The sequence below is a fragment of the Anolis sagrei genome, chromosome 2, assembly GCF_037176765.1.
Source record: "Anolis sagrei isolate rAnoSag1 chromosome 2, rAnoSag1.mat, whole genome shotgun sequence".
Classification (NCBI taxonomy): domain Eukaryota; kingdom Metazoa; phylum Chordata; class Lepidosauria; order Squamata; family Dactyloidae; genus Anolis; species Anolis sagrei.
Genome location: NC_090022.1, coordinates 99,500,167 through 99,516,277, shown reverse-complemented (window position 1 = coordinate 99,516,277; position 16,111 = coordinate 99,500,167). Strand labels below are relative to the sequence as shown.

The window sequence follows — 16,111 nt, the reverse complement described above, 5'->3', positions numbered from 1 at the left end:
TGTTTCCACTCCTCCTTGTTAGATTCATGGCCCACTGAAACAAATATTGGCAGGTGGATAACCGTTTTATTTCCTTCTATTCCTAGATGTCTTTTATTGGTTTGAGAGCCCCTAAAACAGCTTTTTTCTGTGGATAGCTTCTCTCCCACCTTGAGCCAAAGTAAGAGGAAACTTTCACTCAACTTCTCCCTCAAAGTCTGCTTGTTTACTATTAATTCATTGAATGCCACAATGTATGTTTGCATCAATATTTCTAATGTAGAGCAAATACTACACTAACTAAAGCATTGGGTTGAAGCAGACTGGCAATTCATATTTATGTTTATGCTACATTTAATGTCATTTTTGTCCAAATTCTAAAAGCAAACATGCATTTCAGTGGGCATCTGGCTTTCAATGGCCAACTCCCTCGTTGCCCACTGCTGGGCCACAGCCCACAGGTTGGGAACCACTGCTCAAAGTAATAAAATACTGCAGTAATTGGTGGGATTTACTGGAGACAATAAGAGAAGCATCATTTGGAAATAAAAGCAGTTGGATCCAGCAATGAAACCATCACATCCCAACACATTCAGTCAGTTTGGATGAGCTGTACATGTAATTATATAACCTTGTTTTGTCATTGGGATAAACAAATTCATTTCTTGACATATGTCTTGCATTCTGAACCTATTATCATCTTTGCCCTTCTCTTCGGATTCCTTTTTAATCAAGTCACATTCTTCTTAAAATAGGGTGACCCAAACTGAATACAATCTGCAGCAGAGTAATGTACATAATTTTTACCAAATAAACATTTGGGTTGAATGTTCATACTTTTTTAAATAGAACTGAGACATATTCTGAAAGAGTTCAATCATTGCTGAGAATATGACATTTGCACTAAAAACAGCACACCCAGCTAAAAGCTCTTTGCCAAAATCAGTGATGGGCAATAAAATGGTTCCAGAAGTCCATGCCTAGCACCAAAACAGTTAGATTTTCTCAGTGCCCCACTTCAAAGAAAAATGACACCAGCATGAAAACACCCAGAGCTTTCTCTCTCCTACTTGTAACAACATGTGGTGTGTGGCTTACTGAATCATATGGTATGTGTTCTTTTGGTTTCTTAAAACAAATTTTTGCTTAACCTCTGCTGTGACCCAGCGTGTAAACATGGGTACCAAGATATGCTCAATTTCGGCTTCTTTGCAAAACCAAAATGTTTGCTTATGTGGTGACCACTGAAGGAGGATGCCTGTCCTGATTAACCCCTCGATGAATATTTGCTGTTTACTTCCTGAATTAATTTTCTCAGTGACCCTAATTGCAAAATTCTTGATTGTGTCAAAACACCTAATGCTTATGCATGCCTTGTTTGTTCTTCCATTATACTGTTGATCTCCTACTTTAAATTAAAGGTCTAGACATGATGTCTATGAACCTGCCATCAGATATTTGCCATCACCCTCCCAATACCTTTGAAGCTCAGAAGGAAGAAAAATGCAAATCCGGATGTGCCACAGCCAACCAGTCTTCGCCATCTGCCACAAAAAAAAATTTCAAATCACCGTGGTTGGTATTTATTTATTTATTTATTTATTTATTATTTACAGTATTTATATTCCGACCTTCTCACCATGCAGGGGACTCAGGGTGGATTACAATGTACACATATATGGAAAACATTCAATGCTAAAAACACACAACACATATAGACAGACAGTCAGAGACTATTTTATTTTTCTGGCTGCCAGGGGAGCTGTCGCTTTCATCGTCCATCTGCGACACTGATGAAGTACTTCTGCATTCCCCGCATGCTTTGCTGGAGTCTTTTTTTATGGCCTTGTAAATTAGTTAAATTAGCCTCCCCACACATACGTGGTACCTAATTTTCCTACTTGACAGATGCAACTGTATTTCGAGTTGCAAAGGTCGACAACAAGCTACACAATTGGTCAGAAGCTCACTCCGGCCCAGGCTGGCTTCGAACTCATGACCTTCAGTCACAAGTGATTTTAATGCAGCTGACACAGCCAACTGCGCCACACTCCATATTAGTGAGGAGGTATCAATGGCATGTAAAGCAGTGGGGATATCTTCTGTTGAGATGTGCTTTTTTCTTTCCCTTTGCAGTTTTGATTACAACCCAAGGTAACTACATGTAAGCAAAGTCATCAAAACTTATGTTGAGCAGAACAGATTTGCAACAGTCATGGAGTCCAACAATGGTACTTCAAATAGAATTTGATTTCAAAATACAAGGAATTTGGGCTGAATCATAGAATTGTTGTAGTTGTGAAAGATGACTATCAGCCCCCCCCCCCCCCCCCAACAAGATTAGAAGTGAGAGAGAGGACTGGTCCCTGAATCTTACAAGCCTCTTTGGGTCTCCTTGTGGAGAGAAAATGTGGGATATAAACAAACATAATACTAATTACAAACAAAAACATGCCAATGCAAAGGACCCTGGAAATGATACAGGCTTTCCATTTTGTTCATGACTATAATTTCCAACAGTGTTTGCACTGAAACTTTCTTGCCACTAACAGATACATTGTGAACCTGTGATATTTTGGATTTCACTAAATCATGCCCTCCAATTGTCCTGATTTAGGAGGAACAGACACAATTATTCCTCCATCTTTGAATTGTCTTTCTGAACTTAGGGTTTTGTCACACACCTTTTCAGTCTTTCCCTATAATTAAAATGTATTCATAAAAGGATATCTAGCAGAAATCTAAGACCAAGTATCAATAAAATGTATGTATATTTTGTATATTTTCATTAATATATAAATATAAGGTAGACTACATATAATAAAAGAAATAATAAAACACAGAACATACATATATACTTAAACAATTATTTATTAGCTACAAGTACACTACATCTATATAAACAGATAACATCTACATAAACAAACTAACACAGAGGTATGGATGCCTTCCAACCTGCCAGTTTATGATTACACGATATCCACTACATCTTCCTCCTCTCTGCTATTTGGAAAACACAAATATGTAAACTATTTCATGTTGAACTACTATATGTATTATCTTCACTTCTTCACTTCACTTCACTTTATTTCTTAATTAGCCGCTCTCCACCAAGGTGCTCCAAGTGACTTACAATTTAAAATAGCATTTCATAATATAAAAACATTCAACATAAAAACATTCAACAGTGACTATTTGGCAAATTAGATCTGATTACTTAAATGCACAACCAAACAGCCAAGTCTTAAGCGCTTTTACAAAAGGTCGCAACTCCAACATTGCTCTAACATATGGAGGCAATGAGTTCCACAGAGTTGGAGCATAGATCGAATTGTTGTAGCTTCCTTGTAGCTTCCAGGTGTACCTCCCTAGGGCCCGGTATGTATAGGAGATTTTCCTGGGTGAATCGAGGTGACCACTGATGGAGAAAAGGAATGAGGCGGTCCCTAAGATATAAAGGTCCTTGGCCATTTTGAGCTCTAAATGTCATGATCAGTATCTTGTAAGAGATCCAATGTTCTATTGGTAGCCATTGCAGTTGTTTCAGAATCAGTGTAATATGGGATCTTATAGATGATCCTGCTAGCAGCCTGGCCGCCGCATTTTGGACCATCCGGATCTTCTGGGTGGTTGACTTCGGAAGGCCGGCATATAAGGCGTTGCAATAGTCCAATCTAGTGGTGACTGTTGCATGGATTACCATTGCCAATGCTTCTACCGAAAGGTAGGATGCCAATTTCCTTGCCTGGCGAAGATGAAAAAAGGCCTGCTTACTTATGGCAGTGATCTGGGCCTCCATCATCAGCAATGAGTCCAACACAACCCCAAGGCTTTTAACAGTGGCAGACGGAACCAGAACTTCCCTGTCGAAATCAGGCAGAGATTGGATTAATTCTGGTGGCTGGCCGGGCATGAGTATTTCAGTTTTTGCAGGATTCACTTTTAGTCTGCTTGCTCGCAGCCAACTCATCACTGCTTCCAAACACAGCCTAAAGTTCTCAGGAATCGTGGTTGTCCCAGGCTCTCTTTATGAATTTAATTCTCCATTAAAACTTAAAATTACTTTTGTTCCCCACCTTTGTTCCTCATATATTAAATTACCAATCTCAATCTATCTTTAAACTTTTCCCATGCCTTTTCTCTGATTAGATTTGTCGGCTGTATCCTTCCTTCCATTTTTGCACATATCACAGTCTAACTGCAGTGGAAATACATTTCTTCTCATTCCACACACGCTATAATCCAAGATGAAATCATTCAAAAGTCAATTGTATTTTAATTTTTTTAAATTTCTTCCATTCAATCATGAATCTGAAACCAGAAATTTTTTTATTTTCACAACTTGGCATCAATGAAATTGTTTATATAACTGTCTGTATGACTGTGAAATCTTAAGGAAATAATTAATAAAAATCATAAGCCTATAAGCCCCTCAGTGAAAACCAACTAAATACATATTTTCATTGTTAGATGGAAATGAAAGACACTAATCTGATACATTTTGTTGATTCAAGGAAGCCTGCATTGTTGTACATCTAGGAGATTTTGACTGTAGGCAAAATCTGTATGTGGTTCATTATTTGGACCCAAAAAATTCTAGTATACCAGAAAGGATTATTCAATTCCAGTAAGTGTTACTCATAATGATACATAATTAAGTGTGCAAACCTAAAAATATAGTTTCCATGCAGTTAGTCTAAACATTGTTGCCCAGAACAACAAAGTAAGTTTGTTTGTGAGGGTTAAAGTAAACACTTTAGACAACATGGAAGATGAATAAATAAGTGATGTTTATTGGGATCTTAATGTGTTTCTAAATTGCTCCTTTTAGTGATTTAAGCTATATTTGTATTATATTTGTGCATTTAACATTAAGAGTAATTATGATAATCTTTATATTAACATCATAATTATGCTCCACCCATTATGTTTTATTACAGTCCCCAGACACACCTCATGAACTAAAAGATACTTGCTTTCATCCATGGTTACACTAGTCTGAAATGATTTCATTACAGGGAAGACATGTTCAGTCCTGAGAAAGTGCTGCCCTTGATTTTTTTTTTACTTTGTCAATACATGTAAACATGGTGGTAACACATTAATTATACATTGCCTTCTCAGTTGGCTTCTTTTTCCTTCACTTTCATTTTGCCAAATCTGATGCATTATATGGTTCACTGATGTCATCCCACTCACTATGTGAATCTTTCAGAATGAGAAAACCTGCTGATTTGCTCAATAGTTAATTTACTTAATTAATTACAATTCCAATTGAAAATTAACTCAGATATGGAATCATGTCCTAGAGGATTTGAAATATGCCTTCAGTCTGTTGGCATTATGGGAACATGATTTTTATGTGCTAAGACACACCTCTGCCCTTAAAGCATATTGGTGGGGATTGAGGTCTCATCATGCAAGTCAATCTCATAGGGTAATAGATATGAAAGTAAAGCTCATACTTTTTTCACATCTTTTTTTCAAGGCAAGTTATTCAGTGGGTTGAGAAAAATCATACTTTGAAAAAAAAATACCCCAAATTCACTAGAGGATGTCAAGCCTTGTCTTTATTAACCACCAGTCTGAAGTTGGATCTTCTGGACCAAACAATTTGGCAGTACAGTAAATGCCATAAAATATTGTTATTACTAAGATAATGAACTGTCTTGTGATACATGAGAATTTTATTTCTTTGTATCTCAGAACAGCTTAGAGCTTTGGCACACTACATAATCCAGAACAGAGAGGATATGTCACAACAGCCTACACATCACTGACATAAGAAGTATGAACTGGAGCCAAGAGATTCATTTGAGACCCTCTTTCCACTGCTTTCTTTTGGATCCCAGATCTAGTCCAAATCTAACTCTAACCAAATTCAGCATGAAAATCTGGAACCACCCTGGTCATTCTTCTATAAAGACCATAGTTTCAAATTAAGACCAACTCTTAGAAAAGAGGTTTGAATGTGGCAGGTTGTTTAGAAACTTGCATGATCCCCCCCCCTTCCCCTTTTTTTTTCCTGGACCCCAACCTTTCACTTCTTTCCTTCTCCAATTACCCCTTTCCCCTTGACTTCCCCATTATACCCCCTCTCCATCTCCCTTCTTACTCTATTACTTTTTCCACCTCCCCAATCCTTCTTGATACCCCCTTTTTATTTTATTTTATGCAATTGAAATATTTCTCAATAAAAAGAATCTAAAAAAAACTTAGATGATATATATTTGTGTTACTACTTACATAAATTTTGATGATGGCCTCCACTAGTGAGGTTTCCTACATCTGCCTATATATACATTTGAGTTTTCCAAGGAAAAACAAACTAGATTTATTGACAACATAATGCAGCTACTGACTCAGACTAAACTTTAACACTAACAGGGGTGAGGAGAGACTTTCCCAAAAGAGTAATAACCTATTCATTTATAATGTCAATTGTAAAATAGGACAAATGTCCTCTAAACAGCTTAAATTCATTATGACACATACAGCTCCATTCTATGCATTTCCCTTTTCTGTCTCTTGCAGAATGGGATCTCTCTTACCACATGGACCATCTGAAGTTGTCCACTTGCAATGCACTTTCACATTCCAACTTCTCCCAGGGGAAGCATTGAATCTAGATTCTGTTGGAGTCAACTCTCCAGAAGCCATGCCTCTTGGCTGCCAGATCTGACTCTTGCTTTGCCCTACTCCCCTCCCTCATCACTATAAACATACTTTTATCTAAGCAACCCAATACTTAAAGGTCTTTCAACTGAGGCACCTGGAATCTTAACCTACCCATCACCATCCCTCGCTACTGCCGCCACTCATTCCACATCCCAAATTTTAGAAGAGTTCATAACACTACAAGCATCCTGCACTGAGGAGGGGTTGGACTGGGTGACTACTCAAGTACTTTCCACGTCAAAAATGTTATGATTCTATATCAGAAATGGGAACCCTCTATTTTTATACCTGTGTGAGATATGATGCTCACAATCTCTTATTGTGTGAGGCTAGTGAGAGTTATAGACCAAAACATCTGGTGGGTCAATGATTTTTTACTCCTGTTAAAATATACATTTTGCTGCAGTAAAATATAGTTGCATATTCTCCTAAAACATATTTTGAAATAATTCTGTGTTCTGTTTATGTCATGTGAGTAACATCAAAGAAAGCAAGGTCAAAGGCCTTCTGTTTCAATGAAAGCCAAAACCAACACCACTGAACTTTCAACAAAAAGGGAGAAGAAAGTTGACTAACTGATTATTTTGTCATGCGCATAGCATAATGGCATCATATACAACCATACCAAAGATTTCAGAGGCTCTCTTAAACACCACAGAATAAACATCATGTCAGGTGTGGTAGGATGGTAGCAGAATAAACAATGTTGTAGCACTGAACTGACTCATCTTATTGTGAGACAACGTGTTATGTACAAATGAGCTGATGAAGTGAATATGTGATCAAGAATATGTCAGCCTTCATATGGCTAGCTCTATTTTAAGGTATTTCTAAAGTATTGTCCATGCTATTATAAATCACTTACAATGAGAAGGATAACAGGTGGTTCTCCATATATTGTTGGACTACAAGACCCAGCTGGCAATGCTGCTCCAATAACTCTGAGAATGATAGTACAAAAAAGTTTTCTGAGTGCTCTAGTTTCACTGCTATAATACAATTGGTGAAAGACCAAGGGAATCATGGGGAAAAATATTGCCTATTGATATAACTGAAGCCCTATGAAAGTTTGGTGAAAAGGGTGAATGATTCAGAAATGAACACCATTGTGTCACTCAGCATTGTTCAAGCCCTTCAGTGATGGGTGGAACCTGCTGATTCCATTTCACAATTAATTCCTTTTAAATTGATTTACCTTATAATAAGTAATTAGTTCAGACCCAATTACAGAGCCAAAGCTAAGAAGCTACTAAGCATGCCTGAGACAGCTGGCATTCTGAGAAATGCCATTTCCTTATGCCAAGGCTGCTGCAGGTGGCAGTGGAAGGGGCCATCTGGCCCATTGTGGCCTAATCAAGGAGGAAAGATCAATTCCTTCTTTCTTATTGCTTGCATGCAGTTTTTTTAACCAGGAGTAAGGTTGCAGTTATTATAATGAGCATTAGGGGCATGCAGAATTCACTGTAGCAATTTGGAAATTCGGGGAATCCAGCAATCCAGCAGCTGGATAGCCAAAAATGCTCCAGGCAGGACTCAACCAAAGCCTTGACCAGAATGGATCATGAGCTAATGGGTGTGATGGGGCAGAGTGGCACTCTACCTGAGGTGGAGGCCGCTGTGTGTGGGCAGCTTTGCAAATCAGGCAAGAGAGGGCACCTGATGGTGACAACTCTCCTATTATTTGTTTCCCCAGCAGCCTCCTCCATCCCTTCCCAAAGCCCCCACCCACCCAGCCAGCCAGCAAACAATCAGTTTGAGACAAATAAGGCTGGAAAGAGAGAGAAAGAAATAAAAAAGTGGGAAAGACTTTCCTGGGACTCTCCTCCAAAGAGTGCCCCACCGGGAACTTGCTATCCCAGCAGCACTGGATGGAGGCATGGGTGTTGAAAGAGCCTGTATTCCCTCCTGGGACATGATGGGAGTTTAGGTTCTTCTCTCTCTTTGTTTCTCAAGTTTCCTTCTCAGTCAATCAGGGGCCTGGTTGACTGTCCATTTTTCTTCCCTCTTGTAGTGCACACTGGTTGGGACTTCAATTCTCAGAAGCCCTTCTTGTGGGTTTTTTAAAATATTATGGTAAAAACCAGAGGCGGCCCTAGGTAATTTTCAACGGTAAGCAAACAGTATTTTGGTGCCCCCCCCCCCAACCAATCACTGATATATATTTTCTGTTCATCGTGGGAGTTCTGTGTGGCATATTTGGTTCAATTCCATCATTGGTGGAGTTCAGAATGCTCTTTGATTGTAGGTGAACTATACATCCCAGTAACTACAACTCACATATGTCAAGATCTATTTCTGGCCAAAAGATGCACATCTTCCTATCTCTTTGTTACCCTGCATTTAAAAAATACATCTGTTTTCTTCCTTCCCCCCTGTGGAGACTGCTCCAGCTGATATCCCTTTTAAAAATCTGGAAATAGCTGTCAAATGGACACATAGCTGATTTAAAGGAAGCATAAATGAAGACCCATTAGAACTCTCTGAAACTCTTTATTTTATCCTGTATAATATTAAACAGAGCTTTAATAAATAATTAGGAAAGGGAGAAATCCAGTGGAAGTTTTTTAAAAATTCACTGAACCTCATATGCGCACATGAAAATATACTTGTATTTATTATATGCACGCATCAGCGCATAACTGTATATATTTTTTAAAAACTTCCACTGGATGTCCCTCCTCCACCCTCCATTTTATCCCAAGACACAGGAGGGAGGCCAGTGAGGATGGTGGAGGTAGAAATCTCGGGACCGGCATATCTGTGTGGGGACCTGCTCTGAGGTCTTGGGGGGTTTTCTGTCCCTCTTTTTAAACTCATATCTTGTTGCTGTTTGGAAATGTCCTAGGACTCACCTTCATCCACTCACAATCCTGTCATTGCAAAGGGAGAAGAAGCATGGATCCACTTTAAATCCAGTTTCTGCCTCCTGCAGAATTCTGGGGTTTGTAGTTTAGGGGAAGGGCCTTTAAACTGCTCAATTAGGCAGGTCCTATAAATACCAGAATTCTTCAGGAGGCAGAAACCAAATTTAAAGTGGATCCATGCTATAGTGTGATGACCTCAACCTATATTTGTTGCATTATTTAAGTAGATAATTATTCTGGTCAGAGAATATGTGCATTAGTTGGTTTTAAAAGTAAATTATCAGAGAGTTTTAGCTTTTTAGGTAGATTGATAACAGTGCATGTACAAAAAGCATTTTTAGTGACAGTCATTTTTGTGTCACCTCCTCTGATGGTGTCATGCAGTATAGTACTCACCCTTCACACATACCTAGTGTTACCACGGCAAATACAAGTCAAGGTTAGCCTGGGGAAATTGCCATGTATACTGACCTTTAGAGCAAGCGAGGGACCAACTCCAATTGTAATACTGGGATTATGTAAATTAAAACCCAGTGCGCCAAACACCTAGGTCTTCTTTTTGCATTGTTTTCTGTGACTATCAAGTGAATGACTAAAAAAAATTCTAATAGGCCTGAAAGTGGAAGCCTTCAAAACCTAATCTGCATACCCACATATTTCATAAATCGTATTTCCTTCCTTTTTATTAACTCATATATTGAAGCTGTGCTGTCCCCATACTCTTAGGGTGTAATAAAAGAAAAGAAAATACAAAACTGAACTGTATAAGTTTGTACTGTGATAGTATGAGGGTTGCTCAATTGTTTTTCATAATGATGCACTGATATCCCGGCATGAAGCTCTATTAAATATCTTTTAAACTATTTTGTGCAGATGTCCTCAAAAATTTGGAGCTGACATGTTTTTGCCCAGGTGTGTTTCCACGCGCTCCCATGCACAGAAGGATGATTTCAAAGGTAACAAAACCCCACAGTGCTACACACAGCCTCAACTCTGGTAAACATCCAAGGAAGCCTCTTTCATTATCTCCACAGTGTTGTCTTACTGTCTCTTCTTTGGCAATTACTGTGGGATCTCGGGGTAGCCACACCTGTGGCCACAAAGTGAGGCAAGCAACCACAGTGAGGGAGAGGGCTATAAAGTTCAAAAGATGTAAACAGCACCCTGTGTTCCCTGCCCAGCATTCTGATCCAGTATTCATATCCTGTGCCCTCATTTGGGCAAGCTCATGGTCTGTGTAAGCTTCTGTGCAGAAGACCTGGAGTGGTACCATTCCAGTCAAGACCTTAGACAGCAGATATATCTTATTCCACAATTCACCATTTTTTCCTGAATCCAAAATGAGCAACAAGTATAATAGTGAGTTGCATGTGGTCCAAAAAAGCTGTTTTTGTGACCTTTAATCCACCCCCCCCCCCCCCCAATACACACACACACAAACTACAGAGTCCTGATTTTCTGGTAAAAATAGAGAGGTTAGGTTTCCTTTCCTGGAAACCTCCAGAAGCAGCAATTTTGTTAATATCTATACCAACTGAAAACTTAGAAAGAACAGTGAGGAACCCAGTGTTAATTCCTTGCTGATATGCAGCAAAGAGTGAAGCATTCGGATGGGTTTACCAATACTACAGAAAAGAATAGCCTAAGATATCTCAAACAGAGGAGTTATAACTTTGACCAGGGAGGATGTGTTGTTGTTGTGGTGGTCGTTTTTGTTACTGTCAGTTTGTACATTTATTCCTCTCATTTTCCCCATATTGAGATTTACAGTAACTTGTTGTGTGCCTTTAAATTCTATCCAACTTCTGGAGACCCTATGGCAAATCTGTTATGGAGGTCTCTTGGTAAGATTTGTTCAGAGGGTGATTTATCTGAGACTGTAAGTATATGACTTCAAGGCATCTTACAGACCCTTAACCCCTCAATTCTACACACACACCAGCTACTGATTACCTGCCCACTGTAGAAAACCATTGGGTTGGAATGACCTCGTTGTTGTTATCTCAATGAAGCCCTGGGACTTTCTAGAAAAGATAGATTTCTCAGAAGAACAAGCCAGGTAGTTCCCTCTAAGTCTTGCATCTATATACTGGTCTCTGGGAAATAGGGCTAAGCTGGTACTGTTTCCATTTTGTCTTATTTGTTGGCTTCCTAGGCCCATCTACACTGCCATATAAAATCCAGATTATCTGCCTTTCAACTGGGTTATATAACTTTAAAACTTCTATATAATCCAGTTAAAAGCAGATAATCTGGATTTGATATGGACATGTAGATGGGGCCCTAGAAGCATCTAATTGTTCATGGTTAAAACAAAAAGCTGGACAAGATAAATCCAATAATGAGGATTCCTTAGATGTTAGGCCAGCTTTCATTTTACCTGACTTGTTGAATATCTACCACCATACTTCATTGTAGGGTCATTTCTTATTATTCTGAAGGTGAGTCACAATTCTCATGCACATCTTTTAAAAACTCAGTCACACAGAATGAAGCGATGTTTATATAGCAGTAGACCTGAAGTAATAAGACAGCAATTAAAGCAACAATAATTAATTCAACACACAAAGGCTGATAAATGTATAGTCCATAAAAACAGCTTTTCAATGCTGAGGAAGAATCAATGCAATATGCAGGACATTATCAAGTTCACTCTAAAGGTTTCCCCTTGCCCTTGTACCAGTCCTCAAATTAACAACACCAAAGGAATGACCCATGTATTTGCATCCCTGTTAAGACTTGCTTTTCAGATCGCAATGAACTAGGCACATGGACAAATATACTGTTATATTCTCTTTCCTCAATCCCTTTACTTCATCCAGGTAGGATCCTAAATGGTAGGTTGATAGGCAGGCAAGAAGTGGGCAAAATCGAGAATGAAAACTGGAGTTCCTATATGCTTAGTGGGATCCTAGAAGTTATGATGAAAGATGCTATGGTAGTATCTTCCAACTGCTTCCCAGATCGCCAGGCTTCTGCCCAAATTATTGTCTTGGTTTTTGCATTTTGGAGATCTCCTTCATATATGTTTGTTTTACTCAACAATCCTTTCCGAGCCTATCCACACATCTTCCAGAACATCCTTTCTTCTACACCAAAACATCAAACAGTTAAGGTCCTGAAGTTACCACATGTGACCTTATTCAACCTCTCAAAGGCCTGACAAATCTTAACAGAGAGAGGTCACAATGATATGTAACTAACATATCTGTTTATATCTTCTTGTGGTATATGGTGCAATGTGCTACCAGTGTAGCTTCAACTAAGTCCCATCAAAATAATGGTTTCACCTGGTTGTGTTTTATTACTGTTTACATTAACGCTTCGCCTGAGAAAAGAAGCAGCAGCAGCTGAAGAAAGAAAGTTCTAGGCTTTGTAGATGTTCTTATCTGCTTAATTTTCTCCCCACTCACTTTTCAAAGCTATGCCTTGACTTTTAAAATATAATACTTTGAAAAGTGAGCTGTCAGCTTTAGTTTTGTCTCCTTGCCTGGTTGAAATCAAACGTTTGGCATGAAGTAGATAAGTTTCAAAATGCCATCTTTGCTGGAAGGCAACATTTAATTTCATCATTCCTCGCTACAGGGGGTCAGGAATCCTTCCCCTGCCTTCTCATAAAGTTCTTTGTGACACAGGAAGTCCTCTTATTATACAGGAATGCTGAAAGCATTTTTCCCCACCCCTCTCCCTTTGATTTTTATTGCTTTAGCTCTGGGACCTTTGTGCCTCATAATTATATATTTTGCCCCATGTCTTGCTTTTCATAATGACTAATGTGACTTATGTGTACAAGGGAAGGGAAGCTTCTAACTGTGAGATTAATAATTAGCAATTAGCATTAATTAAGACAATTATTTCAGTAATAAGACATCCAAAACAGCAGTAAACAAATACATGGTGTGGATTGCTGATGTGAACAAGGGAAGAAAGAGAAGGAAGGAGAGCAGTGGTAATCATGAGATTAAAGGGAAATACCAAAGACATTTTAAAGAATTATTTTGGAGCCTTGGGGCATGATGGACACATCCAACCGGTTTGGCTTCTTCCAAGGAATTTTTAGCCCGTGCCACCGATTACAACACAGAGAGCAAAGGAAAGGAGATTGAGCCTGAAATGTGATCATGTTCATCTTGGGGGGGGGGGGGGGGATCACATTGAAGAGAAACTGGCTCTATCTCTGGTCATGCTGGGAAAAAATCACTAAACAGAGATAATTTTACAGAGAGAACAGTCAAGTTTCTATCACCATTTATAACTCCATTTTTTCCTGGATCAACACATCCACCCTTTAATGAATTCTTCTTTTTTTCCATGTCAGGAATAACTTGAGAAACTTCAAGTCGCTTCTACTGTGAGAGAATAGGCCGTCTGCAAAGATGTTGCCCAGAGGCTGCAGCAACTTACTAATACCTACATCTACAGTGAAATTCTGCCCTCTCCTTTCCTTCTGAGTTCATTTTCTGCAAGCAACGTAATAGTTTGCAGCAATGACATAAGCTGAGGACAACAACAGGAGGATCTAGGAAGGGGAGAGAGAAACAGGAGCATTCTAAAAGCAGCTGAAAAGTGGGACAATATAGATTAATTGGGACAGTTGGAAAGTATGAAACTGCACATCAATAAGAGATAGCTAATGTGAATTTCAATCAGTTACTCTAAAGACAGTTCTTGCTGTAACAAAACTTCTTCTCTGTTATTCTTCTCTTGCATGTGTTTTCCGTTAAACTTCTTTTTTGTGGAATTAATAATTTGGCATTGCTTGATTGATGAAATGCCTTTTACAATTTAAACAAGAAGCCATGGCTCACTAAATTATAACACCTACCCTCAAATGAATTAGTATATCTAGCAAACTGTTTTTGTTGTTGCATGCATTCAAGTTTTTTTCTGACTGGTGGCAATCCTGCTACAGTTAACTTATTACTGGGTAGGATTTGTTGACGGGGTTGCTTTTCCCTTCCTCTGAGAGTGTGTGTTATGCTCCAGGTCACCCAGCAGGTTTCCTTGGTCAAGTAGGGATTTGAACTCTGGTCTCCAAAGTTTGTAGTCCAATGCTTAAACACTGCACCATGCTGACTGTTACTCTATACATGACATTTGCCTTTGAGATTGTTAATGAAGGCCTCTTTGTCTGTTGTATGCCCAATAGGATGCCACCTGGCCAGGCCCGTAGCCAGGATTTCGTTTCGGGGGGAAGGGGCTAAAAAATTTTCAGGGGGGGTTTCGGGGGGGGGGCTGAGTCTGAGTGAAAGAGGGTCTAGCCTAGCAAACCTTTTGTATCATTACCCCAATACCCCCATACATATGGGATATATTGAGAATGGTGATCAAATCATGATATTAATAAACATAACAGTTTAAATAATGCACCAGTCAGGCCTTTTCGCGAACCACCATGAGAATTTGGGGGGGGGGGGGCTGAAGCCCCCCGAGCCCCCCCCCCCCCGGCTACATGCCTGCACCTGGCAACATCACAAAAACAGACCTACTCAGTGTTAGCATCCATCCTTTGGGACTTTCTAACCTCAAGTTTGAGTGTTAGAAACAGGGTTCATTTTCAAACCTCAGCTGAAAACAGGCATGATTTTGCAGCCATTTCATCATCAGACATTATTTTCACTGCTCTCTTTTTCTAATTGTTGGAAGGCTTTTAGTTAATGAATTAACTAATGCATGGATCCACCCACAAATACATGTTTTCAGTTGCTTTTACACCTCAATTTAAACTATAAACCATCTCACATGTAAAATTATAAATAAATAGAATCAACGGTGAGGCAGCCATGCTCTCCTTTCCTTCACCATCTATACTTTCAGATTCCTTGTGGAGCAAGGTGGGGATAGCAAACAGAAAATAATAGATTATCAGTTCTCCCTACCCCCCCCCCCCCCCCAAACTGATTTTAAAAGTTGAACTCTATTTAGTGATGAGGACAGGTTTGTCCTGCTAAGTGTAATAAGAGCTAACAGTACTGATCACATCTGCCTGGTGTTCAAACTTGCTAAGTCTGGTAAGAACTGAATGAAGTAATTGAAACAAAAAGGCTTTCTGTGGATGATGGTGACATTTAAAGGCCTTTCACACTAAACAATATTGTGCGATATTCTATTTTGATTACCATGATAACATTCAATAGAAATATGGGATTTGTAGTTTGGTGAGGTACTAAAGTTTTCATGCTGAAGATTCTAAGTGTCCTACCTTAAACTGAAATAGCCAGAATTCCATCAGTAAAGTTATGAAGTGGAATCATGATCTCTAATTTTGTAGTTAGACATATTCTAAGGTATTTTGTGAAAAATGTTGCTAGAACTGGTGAAGATGGTCAAAATCCCTTTGGGAACAAGTGAGTCAATGGTAAGCCTGAAACCATTCCTTTAACACATACTATTTAGCAACTAAGAACATCTTATGGTAGCAACTTCACAGCAATGTGGTCATGACTACATGGCGAGTGCTCAGAAACAAACTAGTTTGCAGGATCTGTTGTCCTCCCTCAACGGTTCCTTTTAAAATTGTTTTGGAGCCACAAGCCATCAAATTGGATTTATGGATTAGAAGGCAGTATATGGAGAAATTTGCCTCTACA

The 16,111-nt window shown here is 39.0% G+C and overlaps 1 long non-coding RNA gene across 1 annotated transcript in view; it reads left to right on the top strand.

Annotated features, from left to right (window-relative positions):
- The window catches only part of LOC132766658 (uncharacterized), a 64,091-nt gene extending 49,398 nt beyond the window's left edge, over positions 1 to 14,693 (top strand). The window contains exons 4-6 of the long non-coding RNA XR_010909437.1: positions 1,401 to 1,554; positions 10,395 to 10,477; positions 13,840 to 14,693. This is a non-coding gene — a long non-coding RNA (uncharacterized lncRNA). The remainder of the gene's footprint in view (positions 1 to 1,400; positions 1,555 to 10,394; positions 10,478 to 13,839) is intronic.
- Positions 14,694 to 16,111: the final 1,418 nt, after the last annotated feature.